Raw genomic sequence first — 18,192 nt, 5'->3', positions numbered from 1 at the left:
ATAAAAGCAAATATCATCATTTACATGTAGGAGGAATAGCATGTTTACTTAGCAGAAAATTTGAAGTATCTGTACTCACATTAATAGTAATCTGTTTATTCATTAATATCAAGATGGTTTAAATAGACTTAATGAGTGTTCAGGATGACAGTGAAATTACCTTTTGTGGTGCTAGCCAAAAGAAAAAGAGTAGATATGCTGTGTTTTAAATAATAAGTATTAGATAATGTTTTCTGTTTTTTCTTGATTTATAATAATCGAGCAGATTTTAACAATGCTGATTTTGCTTGCTCTTTTCAACTATTCATTATACAATAGTTTCACTTTCATTTACAGAATTATACAGATTTGTAGTGACATAGAGGCAACTGCTTTTCTAATTTAAAATATTTTAAGATTTTATTTAAAATATAATTCATAATTCTGCAAAATTAGGAATTACAGATAACACAGAAGAAAGGATATTTGCTATCTTGTCATCTAAAAATACATCTGTTAAGATTCTTTTGCATATCCTTCTAGACTATTTTCAGATAAGTTTCATTTTATCAACCAAAAATGTAGGTACACTGTACACATTCTTTTGTGATTTGAGTTAACATCATATTGAAGACATCTCATTAAAATATAATTCTAGAATATTTTGAAATTCTTATGTATATGAATTACCTCTTCCATGATATAATTTAATATAACAGATATTTAACTGTATGACTTTTACTATTGTTTTTGCAGAAAACTTTAGTGTTATTTTAGCCAACATTTTGAATTTTTTATATAGAATCTAAATTAAATTAATTTTATTTATAGTTATCTGGAGCTTCACACAGATTATAAAATCACAAGTAAATTTTTTATTTTACTGACTTGTAACATACAGGACATCAGCATGTGTCTTTTAAAGATAATTTGTAAGATAATATTTCTTTGAATTTGCCTATTTTTATTCGATTTTTTAAAGGTTTTTTTTAAAGATCCTATTGTTATCTGGAATTTAAAAAGAATGAAAATATCCAAAGCTTCTTTTTAATATAGTATCTGAAGATACAACTAAGAACTTTGGAATGGGCACTGAGCTTTTATTATTTCAGATTTGAATATGTTAAGATAAAATGGAGAAATCTTAAATTTAAAAACACAAAAATAATTGTAAAAACTGTGGCAGTGGGTTCAAGTGCAATGTTTCATTTGTTGTATTTTGATTCATTCATTAAGCAACAATTACGAATATCCCCATAACATACCAAAGGCTTCAAATAAACCTGTCAACAAGATGGACATAGTTTCTGTATAGACAGATCCTGAGAGAAGGCTTACAGATGTGCAAACCGAAAATTTTAACAATGTATGAGAGAGAAGGGTTGGATCTTTTAAACCAGATCCAAGTAAGATTAAGAGAAGAAGTTCTAGAGAATGAGACTCTTTTAAAATTATTATTATACTTTAAGTTCTGGGATACACGTGTAGAACATGCAGGTTTATTACACAGGTATACACATGCCATGGGGGTTGTTGCACCCATCAACCAGTCATCTACATTAGGTATTTCTCCTAATGGCATCCCTCCCCTAGCTCCCACCCCCGACAGGTCCCAGTGTGTGATGTCCCCCTCCCTGTGTCCATGTGTTCTCAATATTAGATGAAAACCTTATATTGATTCAATAATACAGTATAGAAATAATGGTAACTCACGATGTTATTGTGGCATTTAAAATAGAGATAAGTGTATCATTTGAATGCTGGGGAAGGTGAATAAGAGTAATTCAAGATGGTATGTATGTTTTCCATCTCATGTCTTGCATAGGTAGTGATGTCTTTCACATAAAATTCTCAAAGGAGAAAAGACCATAATTTGCATAAAGTTCATAAGTATATTCATGTTATCATATTTGATTGAAGTAGCTTTTTAATTTCTGTAAAACATCTGTCACAGCAAATGTTATTAATTTGTATTATTAATTGGTTGGTAGTTTTAATTGTTTAATTATTAAATCATTTTATTGTATTTTTGAGTTATTTATAGCTTATTTAATGTTTGAATATGTTTAAGTGATAGTGAGGGGTACACAATAATTTTTTTTTCCTTTAAAAATCATTTATTGAGAATATACTCATCGTTGTGGATGGGAGGCAGGACTAGATTGCAACTCTGTCTTGGACAGACAGAGCAGTGTGAGGAGGCTTGTCTCATGAATTTTAGCTCCAGAACAACTGCAAGAACAAATTAGGAATCCCAAGAGACTCACAGACCCTCTGAGGGAAGCAGAGGGTCTGTGAGTCCTGCAGGACCAGGGAGAGAGATACCCTGGTGAGTGTCCAAACTGCAGAAGTGGGAACGAGAGACCCTCTGCTCCCGAATACACACCACCACTGGGGAAGCTGAAGGTCTACTTTTCAGGAGAAGTTTTCAACCTTACCTGGAACTCTGTCAATTTAGAGAGCCAAGCAAAATACAGGGGTAGAAGAAGCAGCTGGAGAGGCCCTGAGAGTTTGCTGGGTTCCTAAGAAGGCCATTCCTGCCAGGCACCAGAGGGATCCTTAGGGAGGGCAGCCAGAGGCATGAGGGAAATCACCATAGAGAGAGAGAAGGAAGTCTCCAGCTGAATTTGGTGAGTTCAGGTAAGAAGCCTCCTGGCCAGAACTTGGGATGGCACGAACTCAGGAGAGAACTTGAATCTGGCATGCAGACCCTACAGGCAGGAGAAGAACCAAAACCCTTTTCTTTTGCTGCTGGGAGGCAGGTAGCCTGGGGCTAAGGTATGAAGCCCAGCTTGCTTCATACCAGGTTTAAGGTACACAAATAAGTAGCTCTACTATACACCAAAGTAACCAAGTGGAGAATCAAATCAAGAATTCAACCCCTTTTACAATAGCTATATATAAAAAAAAAACTTAGGAATATATCTAGCCAAGAGGCCAAAGACTGCTACAGGGAAAACTACAAAACATTGCTGAAAGAAATCATGGACAACACAAAGAGAAACATATCACATGCTCATGAATGGGTAGGGTCAATATTGTGAAAATGACCATACTGCCAAAAGCAAGCTACAAAGTTGATGCAAGTCTAATTAAAATACCACCATCATTCTTCAAAGAATTAGAAAAAAACAATTATAAAATTCATATGGAACCAAAAAAGAGACCACATGGCCAAAGAAAGACTAAGCAAAAAGAACAAATCTGGAGGCATTTGATTTCAAATTATACTATAAGGCCATAGTCACCAAAACAGCATGGTACTGGTATAAAAATAGACACGTAGATCTATGGAACAGAATAGAGAACCTAGAAAGCAACCTAAATACTTACAGCCAGCTGATCTTCCACAAAGCCAACAAAAACATCATCAAGTGGGGGAAAGGACACCCTTTTCAACAAGTGGTGCTGGGACAATTTGCCAGCCGCATGTAGGAGAATGACACTGGATCCTCATCTCTGATCTTATACAAAAATCACCTTGAGATGGATTAAGGACCTGAAACCATAAAAATTCTAGAAAACAACATTGGAAAAACCCTTCTAGACATTGGCGTAGCAAGGATTTCATGACCAAGAACCCAAAAGCAAATGCAATAAAAACAAATATAAATAATTGGGACTTAATTAAACTAAAGAACTTCTACATGGCAGAAGGAAGAGTCAGCAGAGTAAACAGACAACTCACAGAGTGGGAGAACATCTTCACAATCTATACATCTGTCAAAGGACTAATATCCAGAATCTACAAGGAACTCAAATCAGTAAGAAAAAAATCTCATCAAAAAGTGGGGTAAGAACATGGATAGACTATTCTCAAAAGAAGATATACAAATGGCCAACAAACATATGAAAACATATTCAACATCACTAATGATAAGGGAAATGTGAATCAAAACCACAGTGTGATACAACTTTACTCTTATAAGGATGGCCATAATTGAAAAATCAAAATCAGTAAATGTTGGCATGGATGCGGTGATCAGGGAACACTTGTACACTGCTAGTGGGAATGTAAACTAGTACAGTCACTGTGGAAAACAGTGTGGAGATTCCTTAAAGAACTAAAAGTAGAACTACCATTTGATCCAGCAATCCCACTACTCGGTATCTACCCAGAGGATACGAAGTCATTATACAGAAAAGATACTTGCACACACATGTTTGTAGCAGCACAGTTCACAATTGCAAAATCATAGAACCAACCCATATGCCCATCAGTCAACGAGTGGATAAAGAAACTGTGATATATATGATGGAATACTACACAATCATAAAAAGGAATGAGTTAACAGCATTCACAGTGAGCTGAATGAGATTGGAGACTATTAATCTAAGTGAAGTAACTCAAGAATGGAAAACTAAACAGCATATGTTCTCACTGATATGTGGGAGCTAAGCTATGAGAATGCAAAGGCACAAGAATAGTACAGTGGATTTTGGGGACTTGTGGGGAAAGCTGGGAGGGGGACAAGGGATAAAAGCCTACAAATATGGTGTAGTGAATACTGCTCCAGTGATGGTTCCTCCAAAATCTCACAAATCAACACTAAAGAACTTAGTCATATAACCAAATACCATCTGTACCTATGGAAAAATTTAAACTTAGTCATGTAACTACAACCAATAACCTATGGACAATTTTAAAAAATATATTAAAAGAATATTAAATTAGAAAGACACTAACATATATCACATTCAAATGGATTTAGGATCTAAATATATGTTCACAAACTGTATCAGAGTTCCAAGAAATAGTGGACTCATTCAAAAGAGATTGACTAAAAGAGTTTAATGAATGGGGTGACGTAATAACCAGTGAGAATGGGAAAGGAACGACAGGAAAACCACTGCTACTCTAAGGCAGAAGGGGCAATCGCTGAAGCCTTGGATGAGGGACTGCTCAATAGGAGATATGCCTATAAAGAAACACAGTCTACCAGGTTCTCATCCAGGTAGGTGCCACAGGGAAATTTGGGTGTGGGTTGGGTGGAAAGAAATATTTTGATCTCTTCATTTGTCTGGTATCTGCTCTTCTCTGGCACCTTGCATGGGCTGAACCCTATGGGAAGCTACATAGTAAGAGGGCCTGGGTGATGCAGTTCATATAAATCAGTTTCTGTGGCTCAGAGATCGCAAGAAATAGAAATGAGTAAAAAGGATCATAGGATGAAAATCAGTGTGCAAGCAAAGAAATATCTACAGAACACCAACTAGATACCTACTTTTTCCCTACCATAGTGAAAATGTTTTTATGTACTATGAATAGAAAGCAATTCCATGACTCTAAGAAATTTATAGTTAAGTTGCACAATAACCACACTAATATTTTTAAATACAATTGTGGCTACAGAATGTTTCTGAAAATATATACAGAAGTGCTGATGGGGTGTGTAAAGTATTTCAGAATGGGGATCACTGTGGAACATGATTTGCTTTGGTCTTGTACATCACATAACAGGAAAAGTGCTGTACATGTGGACAAAAATTATTTTACTAGTAGTATAAAAATGGCATTTTTCTGTGCCTGTTTTCCCAGAAGGGCAGAAATATACTTAATACATTTTCATGGCAACCTGCCACCATCTTTTCTCCCTACACTTGGAGTTGTCATTGTTAGGATGGAGCCTATTTCACTGCAATGTGCAAAAATAATATCCCCTCTGCCTCTCTGAGTCTTGCCCTCTATTCAAAGTGCTTAATTTTTCTGATTCATCCATCTTACATGCTTTGTCAAATGCAAATTCTTAAGTTCTACAGAGGAAGAAGGGGGTGGGAGATAAATGGCTTATTGTCTGCCAACTTTAAAATCAATGTTCAATATTTTTCAATTAATAATGTCATATTTCTCACAAAATTGTTGAGTAATAACCACCTAGTCATACACATGTTCACAGTGGATAGAGGCTGCATGTTTATGTTGTAACCTAACATATATGACCTTCAGTGAGCTCCTCATGCTGACAAGTCAGCCTTATTATAAAGAAATATAATCAGCATATAGAAAATATTTATACAAAAATAATTTTTGAGACTTTCTTTGAATTTCTGATACCTTTACGCCTCTTAGTAATATTGGATGTCATGTGCAGATTTGGAGTTATGAAATTTGATATGTAGAACATAACAATATAAAATATTGGCTGATTTGTAAACACTTCATTGCTACTCTGTGAAAACAAAACTTCATAGCTGAGAATTTGCAGTAAATTTTCAATCTAGTCTTATAACAACAATGAATATCTTACATGTGATGATTTTATAGGGAAGAAGATCCTATACCACGTACTTTATCAGTTAGTCTTCGAAACTCTGAGAAACAGATGTGTGAATTCTGTTTTAAAGATGAAGATAATTGATAGTGCCCTTAAGTGAGTTACCCCAAATCACATAGGCTTGAATTTTCAAGGTTTTTTTTTAGCTAACCCTAACTACCGTAACATGTGTTTTCACATCAAGAGTTAAACTGATAATAAAATTGATATTGTTAAAAACAAGGAAATGAGATATAATTTCAAAATGTGCTTCAGTAATGGCTAGAGTTCATAGGCCTTTGTTGTATTTGAAAGCCTGGGATTATAGTTAGAAAATGATCTGTGTTCAAAGCATAAGTCTGCCATTTTGTGGCCTTCTACATTGGACAAATACCATATCTTCTATCAGCCAGGTTTTGTTATCTCAGTAATAAGTGATAATTCCTGCTTGTTAGATTTGTTTTGAAGATTAAATGAGATAATACATGAAAAGCCTTTAAAAACTCGCTTGATACTTACTAAATATCCTATATGTCCTTTTACATTGAAAATATTTTCAAAATAGCTTACTAAAGAATTATGTGTTGTAGGCTTTACAAATTATCAAATTAGGGTAATTATGGACAAGGGTAGTTAACAAAATTGATCCTGGTTATTGAGAGTTTTTAACACCCTAGAGCCATTTGCTCTTTTCTCAAACATGGAACAAGTACTTTCAAGGCCAATAGATTCCAAACTATGATGCTAGTATTTGGAATATTGGGTAAATTTAAAACCTAAATTAGAGAAATTTTTGAAGTCTGTGAAACAGAAATTGGTTCCTAAAGTGGCTGATGTAACAGTTGTGACTCACTCAAATGCCATGAAGAAGAGTGTAAAATGGTATTGTAATATAATTGCCTCAGTGCCAATAATTTCATGTTGCTTTTATTTCTGTGGACTAATATTTTAATCAATCTTACTATAGTAGAACAAGGGAGACAGAGATGCCAATTACAATAAGTATCAAAAAGAATTACACTATATGCAAAGGTATCATAAAGAAGAGATTTTACATTACCTTTTTCTTTTGCTTCTTTTCATTAATTTTTCCCAATATTTGCATTGACATCGATATTCACAGAGCTTATAATATAATTAGAAGAATCATTAGCTATTAGAATTAGCTTGAGTTGCAAGAAAAGAATAGGAGACTAATGAATAATCTGACTTGTCACTAACACCTATAATGCTTCTGATTACTTCATGTAACACAAAATCGAAAATGTAAGAAAGAAATAAGCAAAACATATATTTTGTTTTTTAAGAAAGTTTTTGGCAGCCGTTTAATATGTGTGTAGCAAGTGAGTGTTGGCATTTCTTATCAGCATCTTAATTATGCTGATAAGAAGTTTGGAAACAAAATATAGAAAGAGGACCCTAGTTTGGCTTAACTGGATACAGTTGTGTTATTTTCAGGTTGAGTCTAGTAGCTTGTATATGATTGAATCTTAAGTAATCAAATGGAAACATCATTTTCTAAGGTGTCAGTGCTGAGCAATGCCCTAGTCTAGCCAATGTGGAGGTACAAAATGGACTGAAAGAGTGTGTGTGTGTGTGTGTGTGTGTGTGTGTGGTGGGAGGAAGGGGGTAAGTGGGAGAGGGATAATAACTTGTCAGAAAGGAAAGAGAAATGTCTAGGACAAATGGTCATGTGAGAAAAAGAGCTTGTCTGTAAGATTAATTAGGAACTCTTCTTGGAGGAGGCAAAATTTGTAGTGTTATGGAAAGAATGACCACACATCTCAATTTTCTGGGACAGATTCAGCATACTTACTAATAGCATTCTCTTTCTCTCTCAATATTATCCTTGTTTGGACCAAAAATTTTACACAAACAATACATAAGTTTTAATTGTTCCTTCTCCATCTTTAAATTGTATTTTTAGAACAAAGAAGAGTTTCCTTTCTATTGGAAGGCCAATATTGTTTATTACAATAACTAAAAAAAAATTAATGGAATCATGGGAAGTGTTAGTAATTTTCATTGCATTTTGCTGCATATATGAATTTTAAAATATTTTCTTTCTTCCTCTCAAGATAAACAGAAAAATCAAATTTCAATTTGTGGAGTTTAAAATACTAAATAAGAGCTCTATGTAAGGCAATGATCACATTTTTGTGAATAGAATTATAGCTAAAATGAACACTCCAGAAATATAATGCATTCCAGCTCACTCATTATCTGTAAAATTAGAAAGGCACCCTTGTGTAAAGATTAAATATCTGACTAAGATTCAAAAGACAAGAGATGGCTCTGCATGACCTTGGGCCATAACTTTTCTTCTCTAAATTTAAGTTTCCTCATCTTTGAAATGACAGGGTTAAAATATATGATCATTAAGGTCTCACCCAGCTCTAATAGACTATTATTTGAAATTCAAATAGGTTAATATAAATTTTACTCTTGGTAGTGAAACTTTGCTGAAATGATTGCTTAAAATAACTGAGAAAAAAAGGGTAAAAGTTATTAAAAGAAAGTACAGAAATGTGTCTGAATAATGCAATAATAGAGGCTAAAACCAATGAGCAATTACAAAAGGCTTTCTTTATAAATACTTATTTAATATGAATTAATATATACTTGTTACTTTATTCTTAAACATGAAATTGCATCGAATTACTTGAGCTGCTTGTTGAAACACAGATTCTAAAACCCACATTCATGTGTCCTGTAGGCAATTATCATGCTATACAGCAGTATTTCCAATTATTTTTCTGAATTGATAGGTCCAAAATATTCTACTGCTTTAGATTGTATTCTCCCAGAAAGAGATCCTGAGACAAAAATTTAGGAACAAGTGATTTATTAAGAAGAAACTGCTGGGGGTTGCAAATGAGGGGAAGCAGTGAAGAAAAGACAATCTCCAGGGAAGTTTGTATTAATAACTTCAAGTGATGTCCCGTACTCAGCCTAAGCCATGGGGAGTTCTAGAGTATGACTGAGAGTTTTCTTAGCAAAAGAGTTGGACTTTTGTACCCTGACACCAGTCATTGGCCGCGGGTCAGCAGTTGGGAATGTGTAGAAGTGGGATTGAGTGGAAATGTAAATTTCCATGCATTTCTAGCTCTTCCAACTGGAAAGACAGTTGCAGTGCTTGAAAGAGATCCCCAGAAGTCATTTTCAGGTGAGAAATTTTAGCAGAGAAATGAGCAGAAGCTGGAAGATGGGGCACAGTATCCAAGAAGGGGAGGTGAAGGTTTCTCAGCAGAACTCAGAGTGCTCGCTGCAGCTACTCACTTACCTCTCAAACTATTTTTGTGGTCCAACTGACATGAGAAGTGTTATATGCTATGCCTCCTTCAGAGATTGGTAATGCACAATAGCATATTATAGGTCTTATGTAGTAATAGAATAAATAAATTATTCATTTTTGTTCCAATCCACTATTTCTCAAATGAATTTGATGAATTTATCTCATAACTACCATCTGGAAAAAAACCCACTGGAAATTCAGCAATATGACATCAATAATTTTTAGTTAAAGAAGAGAATTTTATTAAAATATAGCTTCCCCCCCAAAAAATGGTATCTAACAGCAGCACTGTGAAGTACAACAGCTACCCACAAATATACTTATTAAGGCATGGGTACACACATATTACAAACTCACATTAATAATAAGAGATGACTGTCAACGTATTTGATAAACTTGAGGGATTTTCTATGACCAAAAAGCCTAAGTTATAGTTTTAAAAAGTTATAGTTTTAAACAGCCCTATGCATGCAATGACACATTCTGCCTTCTGATTCCTAAATTCAAGATCTATATCCACAGAAAAGGCAATTGACTGTCTCTCTCTCAGGAGTATGCCACTTACTGAGGCAACATACTGACCTCAGCCCCTCCCCATAACATCCGTCAGTATAAATTTGAATTTTATATTTAACTGAAATCTGCCACATAAAGGAGAATAACCTATTTAAAAAGAAGGAGTAATTGATGGTGACTCATCACTCCTGGGAGTGTAATAATAACTGAGCTTACCACTTATTTTCTTCTATGTGGTCTAGTCAGTGTCATGAGCTTTAAATGTGCCATTTCATATAATTCAGATGATCATCTTGAGAAGTAGGAGATTATAAAACTAATTCAATGAGATTGTGAAATTTGTTAAAAGCTATAAAACTAGAAAGTGATTAAGTGGAGATTCAAAGCTAGGTCTTTCTGAATTCTCAGTAGAGCATGCTAACTATAGTTAGAGCAGTCAAGATTAAGTTTTTCTGTCTAATTAGAGAAATATTAAGTAAGCTCTTCTGAAAGAGCTGCCTGATAGAAAAGCATTTTTAACAAATAAAATCTGTTTCAAAATCTAAAGCCTCAATTATGTTTTCAGTTTGCCATTTAAGAGAGTTGACTGGCACTGGAATGAGCAGATAACAAGATCAACGATATTCTTGTACGTTGCCTGTTGGCCAGTACAGACTGGATATAGCTCTCACCTTCCTAGGAGATTTGCATAGACAACCTGGGATTATGAATTCATGTTGTGAAACAATGGTAAGAGAACATTTTGAAAATTCAGAAATTCCTGAAAATCATTTCCTCTAAGAACTGGAAGGAAATTATAAAACCCTGTTTGACATCTTTAGTAAGAAATAGATTCTATGAAACAGAAACAAAACCCACAGAATTTTGTAAGAAAAAAAGAGAGAGAGAGTGATGTTTTCAGGGAAAGTGAAAGTGCAATAACTGAATTGACACTGAAAAATTGGATCAATGCTGTAGAATACCTGAGTCACTCCTCTACAGTCACTTTTCCACAATGTACGAGGGGAAAAAAGATTAAAACAGTGACACAGAATACAACACATGTGGAGTTGGAAAGTAAAGATTTAATCTATGAGTTGTCAGTGTCCCTGAAGATAATACCAAAATAATCAGAGGCAGTAATACAGAACTGATTTATTTGTAATTCGTTATAGAACACAGGATACTTTATTTTTATCTAATACTGTTTTTGTAAGAAAAAAAGCATACAAAGAAACCTATATCTAGAAAACACTTGCATTTTCAATTTTAATGATATATTAAAGCAAACTTTTATATGCATCCAGGTAGAAAATTCTGCTTATCTCCAGAAGAACACAAATTATCCTGAATTCAGTCTTATTTACAACAAATGCCAAAATTGAATAGGCTAAGGTTTAGAGTTTTGATAGAAAAAAGTTTGCAATTTAATATTTTACATCCAGCTAAGATGTATTTTAAATGTGAAGGCAATAATAAACTACTTTCACTTATATTAAGATTCAGATTAAATGCCTTTGTATATACTTAATAAAGTTATTTGGAATCATATTCCAGTTGACAGTGAAAACTCCAAATAACAATTAAAGACTTTGGAAATTTGGAGATTAAAGAGCTGAATAGACCTTTCACAATAACAAACATATCACCAATTAGCATCTCAAGATTTGAAGAAATCACCCTTTTACCACACCACATCTATTTGAACTGGCCATTTGATTAACCTGTAAGAAGATTGAGGTTTTTTTCTCCTCTACCCATGTATGCAACTTTCAACAGGAAAGTCAATGAATTATTATCACTAATGATAGGTATAAATAAAGTATTTTGAATCCCCAAAAATTCTCTAGGAAACAACTCTCCCAGAGGTAGTTTTCTGCTGTTTCGAAATCGAAACAAATGCGATTACAATTTTGCTTAGGCATAAGAAATTATGAAGCAGCCACACCAAACTTTGGAAGCATGTGAAAAGCAGCCCATTAAATGTTAAAGTTGTTGTCTTTGAATGTTGGGACCATGGGCGACCTTTTCATATTTTTATTCTATTTTTTTTCAAGTTTTCTGTAATGATCAAGTTTACATTACAAAATAAATCTCACATTGAAAAGAAAAAAATAATAAAACCACAAAATACCCAAACCCTGAAAGTCCAAAATTTTTTTAAAAAGTAGTTTTGGGTTGATGGCTGCTTTCATAAATAATTCTGGCAAAGCTGGTTTTCCTTTCCCCACTTTTCACTCAGTGCAATAGATATGCTTCTGGAGTTCTGTGGCAGGCAATAATCTAAAGAAGTTACTTCAAGGTTCTTATCTTTAGTTATTTAAATAGTAGCCTTGCTACTTCTGAGAAGGGACTTCAAAGATACAAGCAAGGTTACTGATCAGTTGACTTTAAAAGAGGGAGTTATTCATGGATTATCTGGGTAGGCCCAATTTAATCATTTGAGTCCTTTAAGAACAGAAGAGGGTGGCAGAAGAGGAAGGAAAAGAAATTGATTCAAAGCAGGAAGAAGCAGGAGAAGCAGATGAAGATTCTGTGCATCTTTTGCCTTTAAGATGGAGGAGACTCCAACCCCAATATTCCAAAAGCTGTAGATTACAGGTGGTCTCTACAACATGAGGACAACCCCTGGCTTATAGTTAGAAAGCAAACAGTGACCCCAGTCCTACAGCTGCTCAAAACTGATTTTTCACAAAACAACTCGTTTGAGTCTGGAAAGGGATTGTCCCCCAGAGCATCCAGACAAAAGCTAGGCTGCTCGATAGCTTGACTTTGGCATCATAAGACCCTGAGCAGAGAACCTAGTCACACTCACACTTTTGGCCCACAGAAGTCTAAGATAATAAATGTTTCTTTTAAAGCCTCCTAATTTGTGCTAAGTTGTTACAGCAGCAACAGAATATCAGGTCCAAATCCTTACTTGTAGGCTCTATAGGAGCTTATAGTCTTAGGCTTTATTTAGTCCTTCTCCTAAATCTTCTATCTATGGCTGCTATTTATAAGCCTTGCTAAAGAATTTAAGGGCAATCGGATAAAATCACTTAAGGCAAAAAACATATTTAAATATGAGTGTTTGGACCTTGATCTAAAATGGTGACTTTTACTGGGAAAATCAGGTATATAAATCTATAAGATTTAAGAAACATTTTGCATAGGGGTTATGCTAATCTTCTCTGTATCATTCCAATTTTAGTATATGTGGTGCTGAAGCAAGCACTACTTTAGGAACATTTTAAATGAGAAAATCTCTTTTCTTTAGGAATAATACATAAGCACTACCATGGGCCTACTTTGAAGAGCCAACATTGGTTATTAAATTTGTGCAACTTGGACTGAGAGCCTGGATTATGTGGCCTCTTACATCTGAAATTCTCTGATTCTCTGAAAAGTGACCTTTTAATTGTTGTCAGATAATTAATATGTAGTACAGATGCACAAGTTTACTGAAAGGCAATAATTATTAGTATAGTAACAGTTATTTTCATTGCCTAGTATCTTTGTTTTCTAAAACTCTTATCTAGGTTGCTTAAAACAGTTTTCTCCCCAGTATATATAGAATGTTGTTTTATATAGAGAGAAATTTATGGCTTGGCATAACAGCTCATGCCCTGCAATCCCAGCACTTTGGGAGGCTGAGGCAGGCAGATCAATTGAGCCCAGGAGGTTGAGGCTGCAGTGAGCTGTGATAGCACCATTGCCCTCCAGCCTGGGTGACAGAGCAAGACCCTGTCTAAAACTAAAAAATGAATTTATGTATTATGAATATAGATGTATGGCTAGAAAAAATGCAATAAATTGTTCCCATGTGAAGATGTTTATTTTCTTGGATTTATGGACACTATATTTTCCAGTCATTCAAACTGATTCACTGATTAATGTTGTTAGTTACGTTCTTTTAATCTGTTAAAATGCAGCTGCTCATAAAAACAGAGTAACTAGATTCAGACTAAAGTAATTATTCCATTCCTTTGGCATTTATTGAGAAAGCTTACAATGTCAGAGGTAAAGTTATCCCTCATTTTTCACAATTTTACACAAAATTATCACTTATTTCACAAGAAGTTCACAAGTTTTCATTTGTGTATATAAATTGTCTCTGTGTTAACATTAATTAGACCAAATCTACTCCAAGCTTCTATATCAAAGTCTATATTTCTAGTGAATAATTTGATTCTGAATGCAACTATCAGGTTTATTATCTAAAATACAATAACTCAGGAAAGCTTTTAATTAGTTCTTTAAATTACTTGAAACCTTTAAGCCAGCTGAATCGTTAGGGCAAGCCTTCAGTTATCTCCTCTGTTTTGTAATGTTATCATTTGGCTAAGAAGCCAGATGGAGACTCCATAGAGAAACCAGGAACCACCCTCAAGTGGAGAAAGTAACACTTTATTTTTTTACTCATCTTAGCTGACTTCCTCTACATAACCTTACTAGATATGACCCTGGTCCTGAGTCAGATTTGAAGATCTGTGTCCGAAGCTGATTTTAAAGAATCAATGTAATATGACAACAAAAACAGTCACTGTTTGATGCTGCCTTGAGTCAAGAAATGATAGGGGGATGCATATTTAATTTGAATTTCAACTAGGTTTGAAGAGGAAATTAGAAAATACTTATCAAGAGCAGACAATAGCAATATAGTAGCTCTCCTGTGGAAGAACCAAAGACAAGTATTTTCAAGCTCCATATAGGGAGAGTGAGCAGATTTGCAGCTGTAAAGTATGGTCCCAGGTGGAAGAAAATTGGATCATGAGATTTATATTCATCAGATCCTTATTGTTCCTGCCTCATTTCCTGCATGACTATGAAAAAGCAAGGACCAGGGTAACCCAAATACATGCCATGGTTGTCAGAACCTTACCCACTAAAACAATGGGCAGTGGCTGTTTTAAAAGAACTATTTTTTATAAGGTTAGAACATGAAGGAAAATACTGTACTGAGGATGAGAAACCTTCTAATATTAAAAGTATATGTGGATCCTACATATGGCAATATTCAGTGAAAACAGAACAAAGAGAGAGTGAAAATGAGATATACATGCTGTTAGGCATATTTTCTAGGTACTCTGACAATCAGGTACTTAGAGAAACTTCAGACTTCTGATGCACATTATTTATAAGGAAGTTGACACCTTCAGAAGCTGTTTGTTAAAATAGATAAAAATAATTCTGTAGTTTTATCATCATTTCTTGGATTTGTTTTGTAAATCTCATGACAACTACTTTTTGTGTGTTGTTCCCTGATAACAGTGCTTGTCTAAGCCTCAAGTACCTAAGTTCCAAACGATAAAACTCAAAGATAAATTGGTCTTTCTATTACTGGGCTGAGTTAACATTAAACGACTACCTTACTTAGGTATTTGTTGCATTTCATTGTGTCAACAGATATAATTAGAGGATGTTTTCATTATACCAATTTCTATTCAGAGATAAATGATTTTTTTCCTAAGATATATGTAACCCAGCTCTTTTCAATTATGCAGAGAACTGCTTCCCTTAAGGTTACTTGACTTGTCCAGATACTAATCTTTTTTGCACAGAATGCTGCAATGCTCATAATTGTACTCTTCCTACTGAGATCTTGCTCAGGCTTAGTAGACTTAGAGTAGAATTCATTAAAAAGTTGAAATCCAGTTGTGCAGGTTTTCTTTTTACTTGTAAGAAGTTGGTATTATTATTACACTAGTTAAAAGGTGACCGTACAGAAGACTCATTGATGTATCATATGTAGAAGTTCATAAACCAACAGTAGAAATGAACAGATGACAATGACTGTCTCTCAAATTACTATCTCTGGAGTACATGAAGTTACACTGAACTATGTCTACCTAGTGGCAGAGAAAAACCAATTAACCTATTTCATGAAATGTTTTCTGTTTTTTTTGTGTAATGATCACCTAATCCATTTTTAAAATTTTTTTAAAACTAATATATATGGAGGCTTATAATTATAGCTTAAGTTTTTAAATTTTAATATTAAGATCATTACAGATTCACATGTAATTGTAAGAAGTAATGAAGGGAGATCTGTGCATCTTTACACAGTCCCTTCTGCCCCTATAGTAACATCTTCCAATACTATTATACAACTCCACAGTCAAGATTTCTATTACCGCAAGCATCCCTCATGTTCCCTTTTACAGCAACACCCCCTTTCCTCTGGCTCCCACCTTCTTCTTAATCCCTAGCAAACCATTAATCTGTTATTCATTTCTACAATTTTGTCATTTCAGTATATAAAATCATATAAAAATGTAACTTATGGGGATTGGCTTTTTTCATTAAGTACAATTTCCTGGAGTTTCATTCAAGTTGTGTATATTAATACCCTTTTACTGCTGAGTAGTATTCTATGGTATGACTATACCACAATTTGTTTAACTATTCACCCATTGAAGGACATCAGGGTAGTTTCCAGTTTGGGGCTACTACAAATAAAGCTGTTACAAACATTTATGTACAGGTTTCTTTGTGTGAATGTAAGCCTTCATTTCTCCAGTATAAATGCCCAGGAATGCAGTCAGTGGGTTTTATGGTAGTTGCATGTTTAGATTTTAAGGTAGCTGTCAATCTGTTTTTCATGACGTCTGTACCATTTTTTATTCTCACCAACATTGTATGAATGATTCCATTTATCCAAACCCTTACCAGCACTTGTTATTGTCACTATTTTTTGTTTTAGCCATTCTTGTAGTTTGGTAGTATTAGGTTATTATACTTATTTGGGTTTGCCTAGAGGTTAATGATGCCCATGCCTGTGTCCTTCCTGAATGATATTGCCTAAGTTTTCTTCTAGGGTTTTTATGGTGCTGGGTCTTATGTTTATATATTTGATCCATCTGGAGTTAATTTTTGTATAAGGTGTAAGGAAGGGATCCAGTTTCAGTTTTCTGCATATGGCTAGCCAGTTTTCCCAGCACCATGTGTTAAATAGGGAATCCTATTTAACATTGTAGATGTTTGGCATTATTTCTGAGGCCTCTGTTCTGTTCCATTGGTCTATATCTCTGTTTTGGTACCAATACGATGCTGTTTAGATTGCTGTAGACTTGCAGGTGAGATGAGCCTGGTACCTCAGTTGGAAATGCAGAGATCACCCAGCTTTTGCATGGCTCTCACTGGGAACTGCTCACTGGAGCTGTTCCTATTCGGCCATCTTGGTGGAAATCCCCTTTATTTTAAGAGCACAGTCAGAGGTTTAAATTTTAAATCCATGAATTTTTGAATCACTCTCAATGTGTCTGGAAAAATCAAAAATGTGAAGTAAAAACAAGCAAATAAATAATGTTCAGACTTATTAAAACACTGCAAAAAAAAACTAACTTGGGTCAGGTGGGTCATACTTATCATACTTATCATTTGGGAAGGGCACTTTGCGATGACGAGATGGTATAAATGACTTTAAGTAGATGTACATGAGATAAAAAATATCAGTTGAGTTACAAACTAGTTGGTGCAGATTTTTTAAAAAACAACCTTTTTTCCAGGTTAAAAATATTTGTACACATTGTTTAAAGTTTAAAACTACACACAAAAAAGATAAAGATAAGGCAAACATGAATATTTCTACCAACCAAAGATAACTCCTCCTAATGTTATTTTGGTTTATTCCAAGTTTTACATCCATATTATACATGAGTTGGAAAAGTTTTGACATTTTCTATGCTTTTAAACATTTTTTCAAAAATATATTTAATGGTAATGATTTATTAATTAACCTATATTTGAACTTATTTTGGACATTTGGGATTTTGATGAATCGATCTTTTTATCTTTCATCTTTAAATTTCTAATCCATCTAAAATTGTCTTATTTTTACATGGTATGGAGTAAGAACCAAAATTTAATTTTTTATCATATGGTTATCTAATTGACCATTTTCTCCCAACGTAGTCTTAAGTGAGCATAAAAGTGTTGATCTATTTCTAGACTCTACAGTATCATTGACCTTTGTCTTTGTGCCAACATTACACTATCCTCGTTACTACTGTGTTAAAATCAGTATTCCTATTGGGTGGTTTAAATCCTCCAACTTTGTTTTCTTTTTCAAGATTGGCTTATTTATAAATTTTAGAATCAACCTGTCAATTTCTACCAGAGACAGGAGAGATTTTGACTTGCATTGGATTCAATCTGCAGATAAATTTGGAGAAATTAACTTAATTA

General features: G+C 34.2%; 1 long non-coding RNA gene and 1 other non-coding gene across 4 annotated transcripts in view; one reads left to right on the top strand and one right to left on the bottom strand.

The window, feature by feature from the left end:
* Positions 1-18,192, top strand: part of LOC135268339 (uncharacterized) — a 627,138-nt gene that overhangs the window by 510,832 nt on the left and 98,114 nt on the right. The window lies entirely within an intron of this gene.
* On the bottom strand, positions 13,131-13,240 carry LOC135268542 (U6 spliceosomal RNA). The gene has a single exon (XR_010336852.1). It is a non-coding gene; the product is annotated as a U6 spliceosomal RNA (small nuclear RNA).

Source organism: Aotus nancymaae, unplaced genomic scaffold (assembly GCF_030222135.1).
Source record: "Aotus nancymaae isolate 86718 unplaced genomic scaffold, 86718_ANA_hifiasm-v0.15.2.pri h1tg000040l, whole genome shotgun sequence".
Taxonomy (NCBI): Eukaryota; Metazoa; Chordata; class Mammalia; order Primates; family Aotidae; genus Aotus; species Aotus nancymaae.
The sequence above is the reverse complement of the archived record's forward strand: the minus strand, read 5'-3'. Positions and strand labels throughout refer to the sequence as shown.